Source organism: Entelurus aequoreus, linkage group LG23 (assembly GCF_033978785.1).
Source record: "Entelurus aequoreus isolate RoL-2023_Sb linkage group LG23, RoL_Eaeq_v1.1, whole genome shotgun sequence".
NCBI classification, from domain to species: Eukaryota; Metazoa; Chordata; class Actinopteri; order Syngnathiformes; family Syngnathidae; genus Entelurus; species Entelurus aequoreus.
Window position 1 is genome coordinate 39,179,585 of NC_084753.1, and position 15,697 is coordinate 39,195,281.

Sequence of the window (15,697 nt, forward strand, 5' to 3'; positions counted from 1 at the left end):
TTCACAATCCAGTGGAATTTGGGAAAGCGACAACACGTTTCAATTTGTGATCCTTGTGTCCATACTGCAGGTTAGTAATGACCTTAAAGCAGCTATATTTGAAACACAAATAATTGTGTGATAAAGTGCAGTCACTGAGCTTTAGTTTGATGTGAGGATGATGACGTTTGGTGTTCGTTTTGGGACATTGTAATGTAATGCAAAGTGGGCTGCTGCAGTTTATTTTTCTATTAATATTTTTCTAATCACTTCTGTAAAAGTGACAAGTGCAATGAGCCTAAATGTGTACAATATGAGTTCGTTTTTGTATTATAACTTTCTATATTGTTTATTGGTCCAGTTCTGCCAATGTTGTTAGCATTAGCCACTGTCTGCTTTCTGTGTGCACTGTAGTGGTGCAGCTACTAGTAACAGTATTATGCCGGAAATGAAAATGAGAGATATTGATGAGGAGAACAAATGATGTAAAATGAGAATGGTGTTATTATGTAGTGTGAATTTGAATAATGACAGAATGATTGTTATATTGATTGCTATTGTGATAATACAAAAAATATGAACATTGAAAAGACAATGGAAAAAAAACAAAAGAAAGAGACAGAATATATTTTGTGTGGTTCAATAAAAACACAATCCAGTGGAATTTGGGAAAGCGACAACACGTTTCAATTTGTGATCCTTGTGTCCATACTGCAGGATAATTATAAGCTGTAACCAGGTACCCAAGCCGGGACCTGTAACACTGACAGAAGCACATTGTATATATGTTATATAATTCATAGTTGGTTAGAGTAGATAAATACAATCTATAAATACAAGGTCATATTTAGAGCTGGTTACTTGTTTCTCTCGCGAGATCTGACAACACTGCGCGCGAACCAAACACGGCGAGGATAAAGCAAGATGGCGTCTGACGGTGAAGACGTTATTGCAGTCGTCACAGTTCAGTGTTCTTAATCTGTGCGTCCATGTACACATATATGTCCTTTATTAGACGCTATTAAATAGAGTAAACATCGTTAATAACTGTTTGCATCCGGTTATATTAGTCTGAGCGCATTTTGATGCTTCTCGAGCTAGCTTAGCCTGCTAGTTAGCTTAGCTTGTTAGCTGCTAACAAAGAGAGGCGGAAGTGATCAAAACACATCGCTAAGCAGAGATCAAGTGTGAGTGTAAAGTGTTGTGATTGTGTGAAAATGTGCGAAAGAACGATAGCAGAGTACGAGGAGGAACTTTGTCCAACAAAAGAGGAGAAGGAGCGACAACATCAAAAACATCAAGTTGTGTTACACAGAACAGGTTTGTTTACTTCTTACTCTCACATGTTTACTAACTTTATATTTATTATTAACACTATTCCTAAATAGATTGTCTATAAGAAGTTGAATTGTCATGTGAGGATGATGCACTGATTGTTTTACAGTGTTCATAAAAACGAGACAGTTTCAGACACACAATATTTATGAGAGGTTGATGTTCCTCTCAGTTTGTAACAATGTGTATCAACATGTTTACACAAAACTCACACAGTCACCGGGGGAATATTCCAGAGAGCAGGTTAAGTGCAAACTCCTGAGTATGTAAAGCTCGAGAGTTTTACCTCCAAAAATAAGAGAGGTAAGACAAAGTCAGAGTCAGTTACCATGGTAACTGACACTGTAAACCTAGCCTGCTAGCTGGCAGGTTTGACAAGTTATTTATGTGTGTAAAAGCTATACTGACCTGTTATTTCCTTCATATTGGTGCAGCCATTGACCTACTACATCCACCTACTCAGTGGCCTAGTGGTTAGAGTGTCCGCCCTGAGATCGGTAGGTTGTGAGTTCAAACCCCGACTGAGTCATACCAAAGACTATAAAAATGGGACCCATTACCTCCCTGCTTGGCACTCAGCATCAACGGTTGGAATTGGGGGTTAAATCACCATAAAAATTATTCCCAGGCGCAGGCACCGCTGCTGCTCACTGCTCCCCTCACCTCCCAGGGGTGTGATCAAGGGATATGGGTCAAATGTAGAGAATAATCTCGCCACACATAGTGTGTGTGTGACAATCATTGGTACTTGAACTTTTTAATGTGGCAGTGATTGTCGAAAAAACAAAGCCTGATCTAAAGATGACATCTTGATCTCATACCATCTCAAACCAATTGGTCGTTCATTATTAAGTGAAATGTCTTAAAGTAGCTTAAATTTGTCTTTAACCAAGCAACACTATGTTTTATCCAGTTACTCGATTAATCGAAAACATTTCCAGTAGAACACTTGATTAATACAATTTTCAATAGCTACAGTCCTATATTTCATGTACGATTTAATATTTAGCATGTAGGAGTTAAAATGTGTTTTGTTTGTGTCCTGTAGACATCCATCAGCTGATTGAACACCAAGAAGAATGTCTCCCTCATCTGCAGGGGGACAGTTTCACTTTAGAGGATCCACAGCCCTCACATTTTAAAGGGGACGAGGAGGATCCACAGCCCCCTTATTTTAAAGAGGAAGAGGAGGGAGAGTGTCCTGTAGGGCAGGAGGAGGCTGATCTCACCAAGTTTCCACTGACTGTTGTCTCTGTGAAGACTGAAGAGCATGAAGACAAACCACCTGAGTCCTCACAGCTTCATCACAGTCCAAGTAAGCACAACATCCACATATCATCTAATACAATGTTTGTGACACATGTTCATCCGGGGGCCACATTTATGACTAAAGATGGAGATATACTTGCTTTTTAACACGTCCATTTAAAAATGAATGCTCATCAATCATCAACAATGTAATTGCTGGGGTGTAACCATGTGACCTAGAGGCCGTCCTCCTTACCTCACGTGGTCAAATGAAGGCACACATTCAATATGGCTACTGTTTATTTACCTTTAGCAGCACATATGTCAGCATATTTCAAAGGTTTAGTGGTGAAGATTAGGGATGTATACCAAGTACCATTTTTTTTAGTACTGGTTCCTAATTATGTCATCCATGAGGACCGTGAAGATTCTGGACTAACGACACAACTATTTGTATTTTTAATTCCAGCTGACTGACGTAACTATGACACGTTGTCACATTGAGTTCAGCTGCCGCTGCTACACATTAAAATCAGCTTTGAATAATGACAAATAAGGAAGCAACAACACACAAAAGATTGATGTGTGTGTTATTGACAAGAAGATGACATAACTGCATTTCACCTTGCACTGCACACATAGTTGACTTCTTTAAGACTTCAAATAAACAGCTGTTGATAAAAGACTTCCCTGCTCTGAGATGTTACAGAACGTCATGTTGGACGTGTTCAACCTCTTGTGCTAATAGGAATGATATTTAAAATGTATTTTTCCACTTTTTTATTTCCACAAATTACAAATACGATAAATACTGGTATCGATAAGGAGTATCAATTACGGTATCATATCGATGAATTCTTAATGATTTACATCCCTACTGAAGGTACAAGCCAGATATCTTAAAAAAATAATTTCAACGTTTATTTGGATTTAGTTACTTCTCTGCTGTCCAGCAATGTCTCAATCAATCTAGTTTATTAGTACTAATTAGCAAAGTTTTCTTGTCTTTCTAAAGTCTTTCTTTTGATAGCCCCCTCGTGGTAAAGTTGTCCGAGTGCAAACTGAGGCAGTATTTGTGACTGATAAAAATTTCGGTGAATTAAAATTTAAGAAATTGTACCGGAAAGTTCATTACTTTTGAAGACGGCCAATAAAAACGCAATCAGAATCAGAAATACTTTGATAATCCCAGAGGGGAAATTAAGATTTTCAGCACAATCCCATTCAAGAGCAGACAAACATTACAGGGAGACAGAACAGGATCGCTGACGGGTCTGCCAACTTCTGGCGCCCCTTACAAAAAAGGTGAGAAACAGGTAAATGCCGGGGAGGGGGGAGGAGGGGGGAGAAAAAAAATCAGACTAAGCCTGGGCCCCTGGAGAGGGGGTCCAGACTGAGGCCAAAGAGAAAAAAAACTCATAGCCATAGCACACATAAACATGTGTGTAAGAGGGAAACATCAAAAAACACAAAGGACATTAAAGACATTAAAAGAGCAGTCACTTCTACACACAGCCACAAAAGTAAAACAACAACAAAAATGCTATAAAAAAAATACACACCATAGTCTGCTGGGGTGGGGGGAACATGGCCAGAGAAAGGAGCAGACCCAACAAAGCAACCAAGAGAACCAACACCACCCTCGGCCGCCCACCAACTCCCGGCCAGTGTCCAGTCCGCATGGATGAGCGAGGATACGTCCAAGGAGACCGAGGTGTCCGATACCTGCTCATTCAGCCAAGACACTGTGAAGCTTGTCCGTCCCGGCTCTCAGCGCCAGCTCCGCAGCCCTGTCTCTTCTTCCGCATCTCCTCCAGTCTCTCCAAATGGACTCTGGTGTGGCAGAGACCCAGCAGCTGGTCTCCATGGCCAAAAGGCTCCCGGGAAGCAGATCCAGAAGTTCACAAAAAAAGCACAGCAGAAGTCACCAAAGTGCCACCCCTTGTCACACAGTCCCAAAGGGTCCCCAACCAAAAGGCAAAAAAAACCCTGCATGAAAACAAGAAGGAAACATCCGGAACACAAAAGAATGACACAAGAGCACAGAGCTCCTGCCAACAGCAGCCACTACAGCGGCGCCATCTTGGGGGGAAAAAAACGGGGACGGAAATTTGACCCGGTTATCTTCTCCAAGTCACGACACTGACATTGTCTTTGTGACAGCGCGCTTGCTCCCGCTGACGTGCCGGTCCTCAAGTGACGGCGTGATAAGAGCGCACCGTCACAATAAACAAAACAAAACACCGGCGGAACGCAATAATCAATTAAAAAAACAAGCAAACTGGAGTTTTGATCCAGAGAAGGCAGGTCGGTTAAAAAAAAAAAACTCTGCATCCCAGGGACGCGCGGACTTACGGAAATGCACGTCCTTTTTGATTTTAATGCGTAAAAAGACATAAAAAGTGTGTTAACGCCAACACTGGTTATTAATGTGATTATCACACAGCAGTCATTTCCATTAGACAATATTCAAATATAGGCGGTAGTGATGTAACGATACCAATATTTTGGTATCGGTACTAAAATTATTTTGGTACTTTTCTAAATAAAGGGGACCACAAAAATAGCATTATTGGCTTTATTTTAAAAAAAAAACTTAGGGTACATTAAACATGTTTATTATTGCAGTTTAGTTTTTAAATAAAATAGTGAACATACTAGACAACTTGTCTTTTAGTAGTAAGTAAACAAACAAAGACTCCTAATTAGTCTGCTGACATATGCAGTAACATATTGTGTCATGTATACACCTATTATTTTGTCAACATTATTAAGGACAAGTGCTAGAAAATGAATTATTAATCTACTTGTTCATTTACTGTTAATATCTGCTTACTTTCTCTTTTAACATGTTCTGTCTACACTTCTGTTAAAATGTAATACCGTATTTTCCGCACCATAAGCCGACCTAAAAACCACAATTTTTCTCAAAAGCTGACAGTGCGGCTAATAACCCGGTGCGCCTTATATATGGATTAATATTAATATTTATTTTCATGAAGTTTAGGTCTCGCAACTACGGTAAACAGCCGCCATCTTTTTTTCCCCGTAAAAGAGGAAGCGCTTCTTCTTCTACGGTAAGCAACCGCCCCCATAGAAGAGGAAGCGCTTCTTCTTCTACTGTAAGCAACCGCCAAGGTGAGCACCCGCCCCCGTAGAAGAAGAAGCGCGCGGATATTTCATTTAATTTGTGTGTTTCTGTAAAGACCACAAAATATCTCCTACTAAGAGACACGCGTACAAGGTTCCACTGACTTTTGATATTCCTGTGAACCGCACTGTGGATACAACGGGAACACGTACGGTGAATATTCGCACCACAGGGAATGAGAAGTCGTCCTACTGTGGTTCTAGCTTGCCATGCTAACGGCCAGAAACTTCCACCCACGGTGATATTCAAAAGGAAGACCTTGCCAAAAGAGAACTTTCCAGCCGGCATCATCATAAAAGCTAACTCGAAGGGATGGATGGATGAAGAAAAAATGAGCGAAGAGACCGGGTGACTTTTTTCACGCAGCTCCGTCCCTGTTGATCTATGACTGCATGCGTCCACATCACAGATGGTGTCAAAAACAAGTGAAGCACACCGAAGAAGAATAATTCGAGGGATTTGTGGATGAGTAATAACTTCAGAAAGTGAGCTTTAAATGTTTATTTTGTGTGTTGTGTGACACTAACGTTCGAGCAACGTTGAGTTATTGATGTTGCTATTGCTCTGCACTATTTTGAGTGTTACTATTTTTGTGATTGCACATTTGCACATTACATTTTGGGAGTGAACAGAGTTTTTAGAACGCTGGTTTGTGATATATTATTAAAGTTTGAATCAATCAATCAATCAATCAATGTTTATTTATATAGCCCTAAATCACAAGTGTCTCAAAGGGCTGTACAAGCCACAACGACATCCTCGGTACAGAGCCCACATACGGGCAAGGAAAAACTCACCCCAGTGGGACGTCGGTGAATGACTATGAGAAACCTTGGAGAGGACCGCATATGTGGGTAACCCCCCCCTCTAGGGGAGACCGAAAGCAACGGATGTCGAGTGGGTCTGACATAACATTGTGAAAGTCCAGTCCACAGTGGATCCAACACATCAGCGGGAGTCCAGTCCACAGCGGGGCCAACAGGAAACCATCCCGAGCGGAGACGGGTCAGCAGCGCAGAGATGTCCCCAACCGATGCACAGGCTAGTGGTCCACCCGGGGTCCCGACTCTGGACAGCCAGCACTTCATCCATGGCCACCGGACCTATGCAACTCCCCCTCGCAAGGGACAGGGGAGAAGAGGAGAGAAGAAAAGAAACGGCAGATCAACTGGTCTAAAAAAGGGGGGGTCTATTTAAAGGCTAGATTATACAAATGAGTTTTAAGATGGGACTTAAATGCTTCTACTGAGGTAGCATCTCTAACTGTTACCGGGAGGGCATTCCAGAGTACTGGAGCCCGAATAGAAAATGCTCTATAGCCCGCAGACTTTTTTTTGGCTCTGGGAATCACTAATAAGCCGGAGTTCTTTGAACGCAGATTTCTTGTCGGGACATATGGTACCATACAATCGGCGAGATAGGCTGGAGCTAAACCGTGTAGTATTTTATACGTAAGTAGTAAAACCTTAAAGTCGCATCTTAAGTGCACAGGAAGCCAGTGCAAGTGAGCCAGTATAGGCGTAAAATGATCAAACTTTCTTGTTTTCGTCAAAAGCCTTGCAGCCGCATTTTGTACCAACTGTAATCTTTTAATGCTAGACATAGGGAGACCCGAAAATAATACGTTACAGTAATCGAGACGAGACGTAACGAACGCATGGATAATGATCTCAGCATCGCTTGTGGACAAGATGGAACGAATTTTAGCGATATTACGGGGATGAAAGAAGGCCGTTTTAGTAACACTCTTAATGTGTGACTCAAACGAGAGAGTTGGGTCGAAGATAATACCCAGATTCTTTACCGAGTCTCCTTGTTTAATTGTTTGGTTGTCAAATGTTAAGGTGGTATTATTAAATAGATGTTGGTGTCTAGCAGGACCGATAATCAGCATTTCCGTTTTCTTAGCGTTGAGTTGCAAAAAGTTAGCGGACATCCATTGTTTAATTTCATTAAGACACGCCTCCAGCTGACTACAATCCGGCGTGTTGGTCAGCTTTAGGGGCATGTAGAGTTGAGTGTCATCAGCATAACAGTGAAAGTTAACACCGTACTTGCGTATGATGTCACCCAGCGGCAGCATGTAAATACTAAAGAGTGCAGGGCCAAGAACCGAACCCTGGGGAACTCCGCACGTTACCTTGACATAGTCCGAGGTCACATTGTTATGGGAGACGCACTGCATCCTGTCAGTAAGATAAGAGTTAAACCAAGACAAGGCTAAGTCTGATATACCAATACGTGTTTTGATACGCTCTAATAAAATATTATGATCGACGGTATCGAAAGCGGCGCTAAGATCAAGAAGCAGCAACATAGATGACGCATCAGAATCCATCGTTAGCAATATATCATTAGTCATTTTTGCGAGGGCTGTCTCCGTAGAGTGATTTGCCCTAAAACCGGATTGAAAAGGTTCACAGAGATTGTTAGTCATTAAGTGTTCATTTAGCTGCTGTGCAACAATTCTTTCGAGAATTTTGGAAATAAACGGAAGGTGGGAGACCGTTCGGTAGTTTACCATGAGGTCAGGATCGAGGTTAGGTCTTTTGAGCAGAGGATGAATTACCGCTTTTTTGAATGCTAGGGGAACAGTGCCGGAGGAAAGTGATAAGTTTATAATATTTAACACTGATGGACCTAATAATACAAACAGTTCCTTGATAAGTTTCCCAGGAAGTGGGTCAAGTAAACATGTTGTTTGTTTTATCCCACTTACACGCTGTAATAATTCCTCTGTTATTTCATCAAAAATAGAGAGACTATTTTGGAGGGCAGTGTCCGTCGTATATACAGTCGTATTTGTGTTAATAGAACCCAGTTGTAGCTGGGATGCGTTGTCTTTAATCTCCTTTCTAATGAGTTCAATTTTCTTATTAAAGAAATTCATAAAATCATCTGCCGAGTGGGTGGAGCTACTGGGAGGAGTCCCTTGTTGGGTTAGCGATGCTACTGTACTAAACAGAAATTTAGGATCGTTTTTGTTGAGGCGGATGAGATTTGAGTAGTATTTAGCTTTAGCTAAGGTAAGCATGCGTTTATAAGTTATTAAACTATCACTCCATGCTTGATGGAAAACCTCAAGTTTAGTCGCGCGCCATTTGCGTTCCAGTTTTCTACATGATAATTTATGAGCTCTAATTTCTTCTGTAAACCATGGGGTGCGCCTTTTAGGGGCCCTTTTTTGCTTTAGTGGTGCTATACTATCAATAATTTCGCGCAAGGCATCGTCGAAGTTGTTAGTGAGGTTATCAATAGAGCCGACATAATTTGGGACTGGTGCCATTACCGAAGGCAGTAGGTCAGCAAGAGTCATCGTTGTGGCAGCATTAATGTTGCGGCCGCTATAGCAGTTATTATTATTATTAGCTTGTTGACAATGAGTCAAAACTTCAAATTTTATAAGGTAATGATCGGACATTACTTTAGTATATGGAAGTATCATAACTTTGGAGGTGGTGACACCCCTGACAAGCACTAGATCTATTGTGTTACCGTTGCGATGCGTGGGTTCATGTATTATTTGTGTAAGACCACAGCTATCAATTATGGTTTGGAGCGCCACGCACTGAGGGTCCGATGGGGTATTCATATGGATATTAAAGTCCCCCATTATGATTATATTGTCGGCGTGCGTCACTAGATCAGCAACGAACTCTGAGAATTCACTGATAAAGTCCAAATAGGGCCCAGGGGGGCGGTAGATAACAGCCAGGTCGAGAGGTAGCGGTGTGACAGACCTCATAGTAAGCACCTCAAACGATTTATATTTATTATTTAGGTTAGGGGTAAGGTTGACATTTTCATTGTATATTAGTGCGACACCCCCTCCCCTTTTAAGAGGACGGGCAACATGCGCATTCGTATAGTTAGGAGGAGATGCCTCATTGAGCGCAAAAAAATTGTCTGGTTTGAGCCAGGTTTCTCTAAGACCAATGACGTTAAGATTGTTGTCTCTAATGACCTCATTAACCAATAACGCCTTGGGAGACAATGATCTTATGTTTAAAAAGCCCATATTATAGGTATTGGGCTGTTTTGACGAGTTTTTGTTAAGATTATCCGTAGTGGCAATATTAACAATGTTGCATTTATTATGCGTAGTGCACTTTAAATAGTTTCGACCATATCTAGGAATTGATATGACGGGAATTTTCCGATTGTTTGTTTGGTGCTGCAATAGACTAGACATATCATAATTTGCCACCTCAGAATGACCTATCCGACTGTTTTTTTGACATTCCCTTTAGCGTAGCATAGGTGCGGCTAATAACACGGGGCGGCTAATAGGTAAACAACGTTTTGAAATATGCCATTCATTGAAGGTGCGGCTTACAACACGGGGTGCCTTATGGTGCGGAAAATACGGTAATCACTTATTCTTCTGTTGTTTGATACTTTACATTAGTTTGTGGATGATACCACAAATGTGGGTATCAATCTGGTACCAAGTAGTTACAGGATCATACATTGGTCATCTTCAGAGTCCTCATGTGTCCAGGGACATATTTCCTGAGTTTATAAACATAATGTACATTTCTAAAAAACGAAAGAAGATGTTGTGATGCCAAAAAATATCGACGTAATCATAGTAGTATCGACTAGGTACGTGGCGTTTGTTTACATTTTGATGCCAGTGAGCTACTGTGTAGTGAAGCATGTTTAGCTATTCCTCGTCCTGCAGTGATAATGATACTTGTAAGCAACGTACTTTATTTGTCGCCATGGAGGCGAGGATTAGTGATTTAGAAGTAGCTAAAACAACGGTGGCTAGCTAGCTAGCCATGTCTTAAAGCATCTCTTCCTGAGGGTGTTTCAGTGTTATAACTTTACCTTTATTGTTAGTTTTTACACGAAAATGCGTCCGTTCTCCCTTTTCTGTCTACACACTGTGTCTGCTTGTAAGTACTCTGTGATTGTGTGCCGCCGAACATGCTCGTCTGCTCGTAAACCAGCAATGTTGTTTGGAGGACTTTGTGGGTCTAATAGAGGAGCTCCCATTGACTCCAATGTTAGCTGATTTTTGCTCACGTTTATTTACTAATTATAATTCATAAAAATTAAAAACATGTGTTACATAACGATTGTGAATGATAGGCAACATTTTAAAAAAGTGCAGTTTCCTTTGAATTTGTCAGATAAGTAAACAGTCCTTCAAATTAAAGATGAAAAACAATTGAGGTTGTTTATAGATATTATCCACAATGAAGTTACAGTAAAACTAAGCACACAAGGGAAAGTACATTCATATACACATGAAGTACACGTATGTGTAAGAATCATGTTAACCACCAAAATATTGTCTCGTTCTCCGAAAGCCATTATCGAGTATCCTTTGGTGAGCTGACCGTATCGTCACACCCTTAGTTAAAAGCACACCAACCCCATGACATGACACTTCCACGTGATGTAGAACAGTAGTACAACGTTTTAAACGTACACACACATCTGAAGAATATAAAAAATAAATATATTTGGTGGGCCAAACAAAATGACTCGGCGAACCAATGTTTGGTATGGGCGATATGACCTCAAATCTATATCCTAATAACAATATATGTCACGATATATCATATCAACATATTGTGTCATTTCTAATTGTACTATTTTGTCGAAACTATTATTATTTATGTACTTGTTTATTTACTGTTAATGTCTGGTTACTTTATTTGAGAAAATGATACTGGAAATGATGTAATATTTTACTGCATATTTCAGCAACTAAATTAGGAGCCTGTGTAGCCTGTTTTAAAATGGTTATATTAGTAATTTTATATGAAATAATATATCGCAAAATCAATTTTAAACCATATTGTCCATCCATAGTAAAAAGTCCTGTCGTCCTGGTTTGTTTTTATTTTCCTGTGAATAATGTTGTAAAGAGCAGCGTGTTTGTGCGTCACTGAGATTTCAAGACAGTTCATACGATAACATGTTTTTCCTAAGTGCATGTAAAAGTACTGAATGCATTGTGTGACTGAGCAGAGATGGATGTTTCTAAAACGTGTTTGTCTTCTTGTGTCCTGCAGACGTCTGTGAAGAACATCTACTCCCTGAGCAACAGAAGTGGAGCTTCAGGATGGAGCCACAGCCCTCCAACATTAAAAAGGAAGAGGAACACCCACTGATCCCCCATTTTAAAGAGGAAGAGGATGACCCATTGACCACTCACATCAAAGGGGAAGAGGAGGACCCACTGACACCCCATTTTAGAGAGGAAGAGGTGGATCCACTGAGCCCTCACATTAAGGAGGAAGAGGAAGACCCACTGACCCCTCACATTAAAGAGGAAGAGGAGGACCCACTGACCCCTCACATTAAAGGGGAAGAGGAGGAACGCAGCATCAATCAGGAGGGAGAGCATATTGAATGGTTGGAGGAGTTCCCAGTGACTGGTGTCCCTGTGAAGAGTGAAGATGATGAGGTCAAAGGTGAAAGTGAGGAGAAGAGAGAGGCGGAGCCTCCAAGCAGCAGCTCAACTCAACACATGACAACAGAAGCTGATGGAGACCACTGTGGAGGATCACAAGCAGACAAGCTCTTAGCTCCACTATCAGATAGTGAGGACACAACGTCACACTCTCCTGACACTGATGATGAAGACTCTAAAGATGATAAGACATGTCACACTGACAACACACACTTCACATGTTCTCACTGCGACAAAACTTTTAAATACCGTTGTCGTCTAAAAACACACATGAGAACACACACTGGAGAAAAACGTTTTTCATGTTCAATCTGTGGTAAAGATTTTACTCAAAGTCAACATTTGAAAAGACACATGAGAACACACACTGGCGAAAAACCTTTTTCATGTTCAATCTGCGGTAAAGATTTTACTAAAAAGCACAGTTTCAAAATACACATGAGAACACACACTGGCGAAAAACCTTTTTCATGTTCAATCTGCGGTAAAGATTTTACTCAAAAGCAGCATTTCAAAGTACACATGAGAATACACACTGGCGAAAAACCTTTTTCATGTTCAATCTGCGGTAAAGATTTTACTCAAAATCAAAATTTCAAAACACACATGAGAACACACACTGGCGAAAAACCTTTTTCATGTTCAATCTGCGGTAAAGATTTTACTCTAAATCAAAATTTCAAATCACACATGAGAATACACACGAGAGAAAAACATGTTTCATGTTCAATCTGCGGTAAAGATTTTACTCGAAGGGACCATTTCAAAACACACATGAGAATACACACTGGAGAAAAACCTTTTTAATGTTCAGTATGTGGTAAAAGTTATATAAAAAGACTGCAATTAAAATTACACATGAGAACGCACTCTGGTAAAAAACCATACTCCTGTTCAAGCTGCAACAAAAGCTTTCGTCGCCGACAATCTTGTACAGTACACATGAGAACACACACAGGAGAGAAAGTGTTGAGTTGCAGTGTGTGTGGTGAAAGATTCTCTTCTAAGTACCAGTGTAAGAAACACAAGTGTGCTGGTGAGAACAGCAGCAGCAAATGAAGATGCAGGATTTGAAATAAACTGTCAAAACTTTCACTTTGACTTTCTAACAACATCAGCACATATAACATGTGTGACATCATTGTTGTGTGTGTAACACAATCTTGTTAATATGATTCTAACATTTATAGATTAGACACTTCAGGTTAGTGATTTTATTTCAGTCAAGTACATGAGTTAATATACACATTTGTGTACTTTAAAATGAACAGAACAATTTGACTGAAAAGGTGAGAATAAACAGTACATAAAATATGTTACATACAATAAACATTTTATGTGTAGATATTCATAATTCACTTTTATACTTATTCATAATAGTGTTTTATATATGTTTTTTGAAATAATGAAGGGTTACATATTTTATTTTCTAATTGTAGATGATTCCATAGATGAACTCCTTTATATGATATACATATTTGTTTTACATGTGTTCATACCTTTGCTTTTGAGTACACATAAATCCCTCTTAGTTCATATTTACTGGTTCACATCTGAAACATCTTCTGGACCACTTCTGGAAGCATATTATTATTTACTTTATACATCATTAGAGCAGTTGTCTTTTATACAATTTTAAAATGTGTGACTTTATGAATCATTTGTTGGGTCTCTATAATCCATTCTAATAATTGTCTTTATTACTCTCTTGTGTAATATGAATATTGTTGTGTGATTGTTTTATATGTATGTCCCCAGACCTTTATGCAATAAACAATGTATGCTTCAACTAAAGTTGGGTACAGTAAATGTAGTTAATATTTGTGGGTATGTATTTTATTCTATTTATTATCAAAGTCAATTTTTTTTATGTTTTCTTTATATGACTTACATGTAGTTTCCAGCTTACTTCATCATCTAGACTAACTCAGCCTGGAGGATGTGTGTAATGTTGAGATGTATTGGAGATGACTTGGTTTGTTTGGATGTTGTCATCCTGTCAATTGTTCTATTTAAAAAATGTTGTCAGATCTCACGAGAGAAACAAGCAACCAGCTCTATTACTTCTTCTTCTTACTGGCAGTTTGCAGCCATGACTTGAAAGGTTCATACTGCCACCTACCGGACCGTATAATGTAGTGTGGGCCATAGGACAGGAGGAGGAAATCCCCTTAAGAACCTGTGGAGGGCAGCAATACACCTAAGATGTTCTACTAGTCTGCTGGAAATAGAAAGAAAAAGAAGAAGGAGGAAAAAGCAAGATGGCGTTTGGGGGAAAAAGTCTAAACGTGGGCATTATAGTTCTGTATTTTTAATCAGTGCATACATGTGCGCATATATGTCGTTTTATATAGGCTACCTTTCATTTTGTTTCCCGAGTATCCTGGTTCCTTGATTTTTGTAAGTAAAAATAATCTTCAATCGCGCTGCTGGATCAGTTTGAATTACTGGATGGATAGCGGGAAAAGGAACAATATGTGACAAGGAAGGCTGTGCATGGTGCGAGTCAGACAAGATGCCAAGTGGAACAAACATTTGAACAAAGGGGTTATAGGAACAATGGTAAATGGGTTATACTTGTATAGCGCTTTTCTACCTTCAAGGTACTCAAAGGGCTTTGACACTATTTCCACATTCACCCACACATTCACACACTGATGGCGGGGGCTGCCATGCAAGGCAATAACCACGACTCATCAGGAGCAAGGGTGAAGTGTCTTGCCCAAGGACACAACTGATGTGACGAGGTTGGTAAAAGGTGGGGATCGAACCAGGAACCCTCAGGTTGCTGGCATGGCCACTCTTCCAACCGCGCCAATCCCTTTCAGTGTTTTATGCAACTGACTCTGACTTTCTTACCTCTCTATTTTTGGAGGTAAAACTCTGGAGCTTTTGAAGTGTATTTCTGGTCTTGTCATCGTCGTCCGGACAGAAGGGCGACACGGCAGTGCGGCTGGATCAAAAGAGACGTCGGAGATGCTTTACTGAAGCAAAAGTGGCTTTATTACCAACGTTCATGGGAGGAGGTCAGGTCAAAAATAGAGGACTCCTCTCCCGGAGAAGCCAAACCATCCATCCATCTTCTTCCGCTTATCCGAGGTCGGGTCGCGGGGGCAGCAGCCTAAGCAGGGAAGCCCAGGCTTTCCTCTCCCCAGCCACTTTGTCCAGCTCTTCCCGGGGGATCCCGAGGCGTTCCCAGGCCAGCCGGGAGACATAGTCTTCCCAACTTGTCCTGGGTCTTCCCCGTGGCCTCCTACCGGTTGGACGTGCCCTAAACACCTCCCTAGGGAGGCGTTCGGGTGACATCCTGACCAGATGCCCTAACCACCTCATCTGGCTCCTCTCGATGTGGAGGAGCAGCGGCTTTACTTTGAGCCCCCCCTGGATGACAGAGCTTCTCACCCTATCTAAGGGAGAGACCCGCCACCCGGCGGAGGAAACTAATTTCGGCCGTTTGTACCCGTGATCTTGTCCTTTCGGTCATAACCCAAAGCTCATGACCATAGGTGAGGATGGGAACATAGATTGACCGGTAAATTGAGAGCTTTGCCTTC

At 40.7% G+C, this 15,697-nt stretch overlaps 1 protein-coding gene and 1 pseudogene across 1 annotated transcript in view; one reads left to right on the plus strand and one right to left on the minus strand.

The window, feature by feature from the left end:
- Positions 1 to 15,697, minus strand: part of LOC133640595 (gastrula zinc finger protein XlCGF57.1-like) — a 300,331-nt gene that overhangs the window by 126,235 nt on the left and 158,399 nt on the right. The gene's annotated exons all lie outside the window — the stretch shown is intronic.
- On the plus strand, positions 487 to 13,893 carry LOC133640615 (oocyte zinc finger protein XlCOF22-like; annotated as a pseudogene).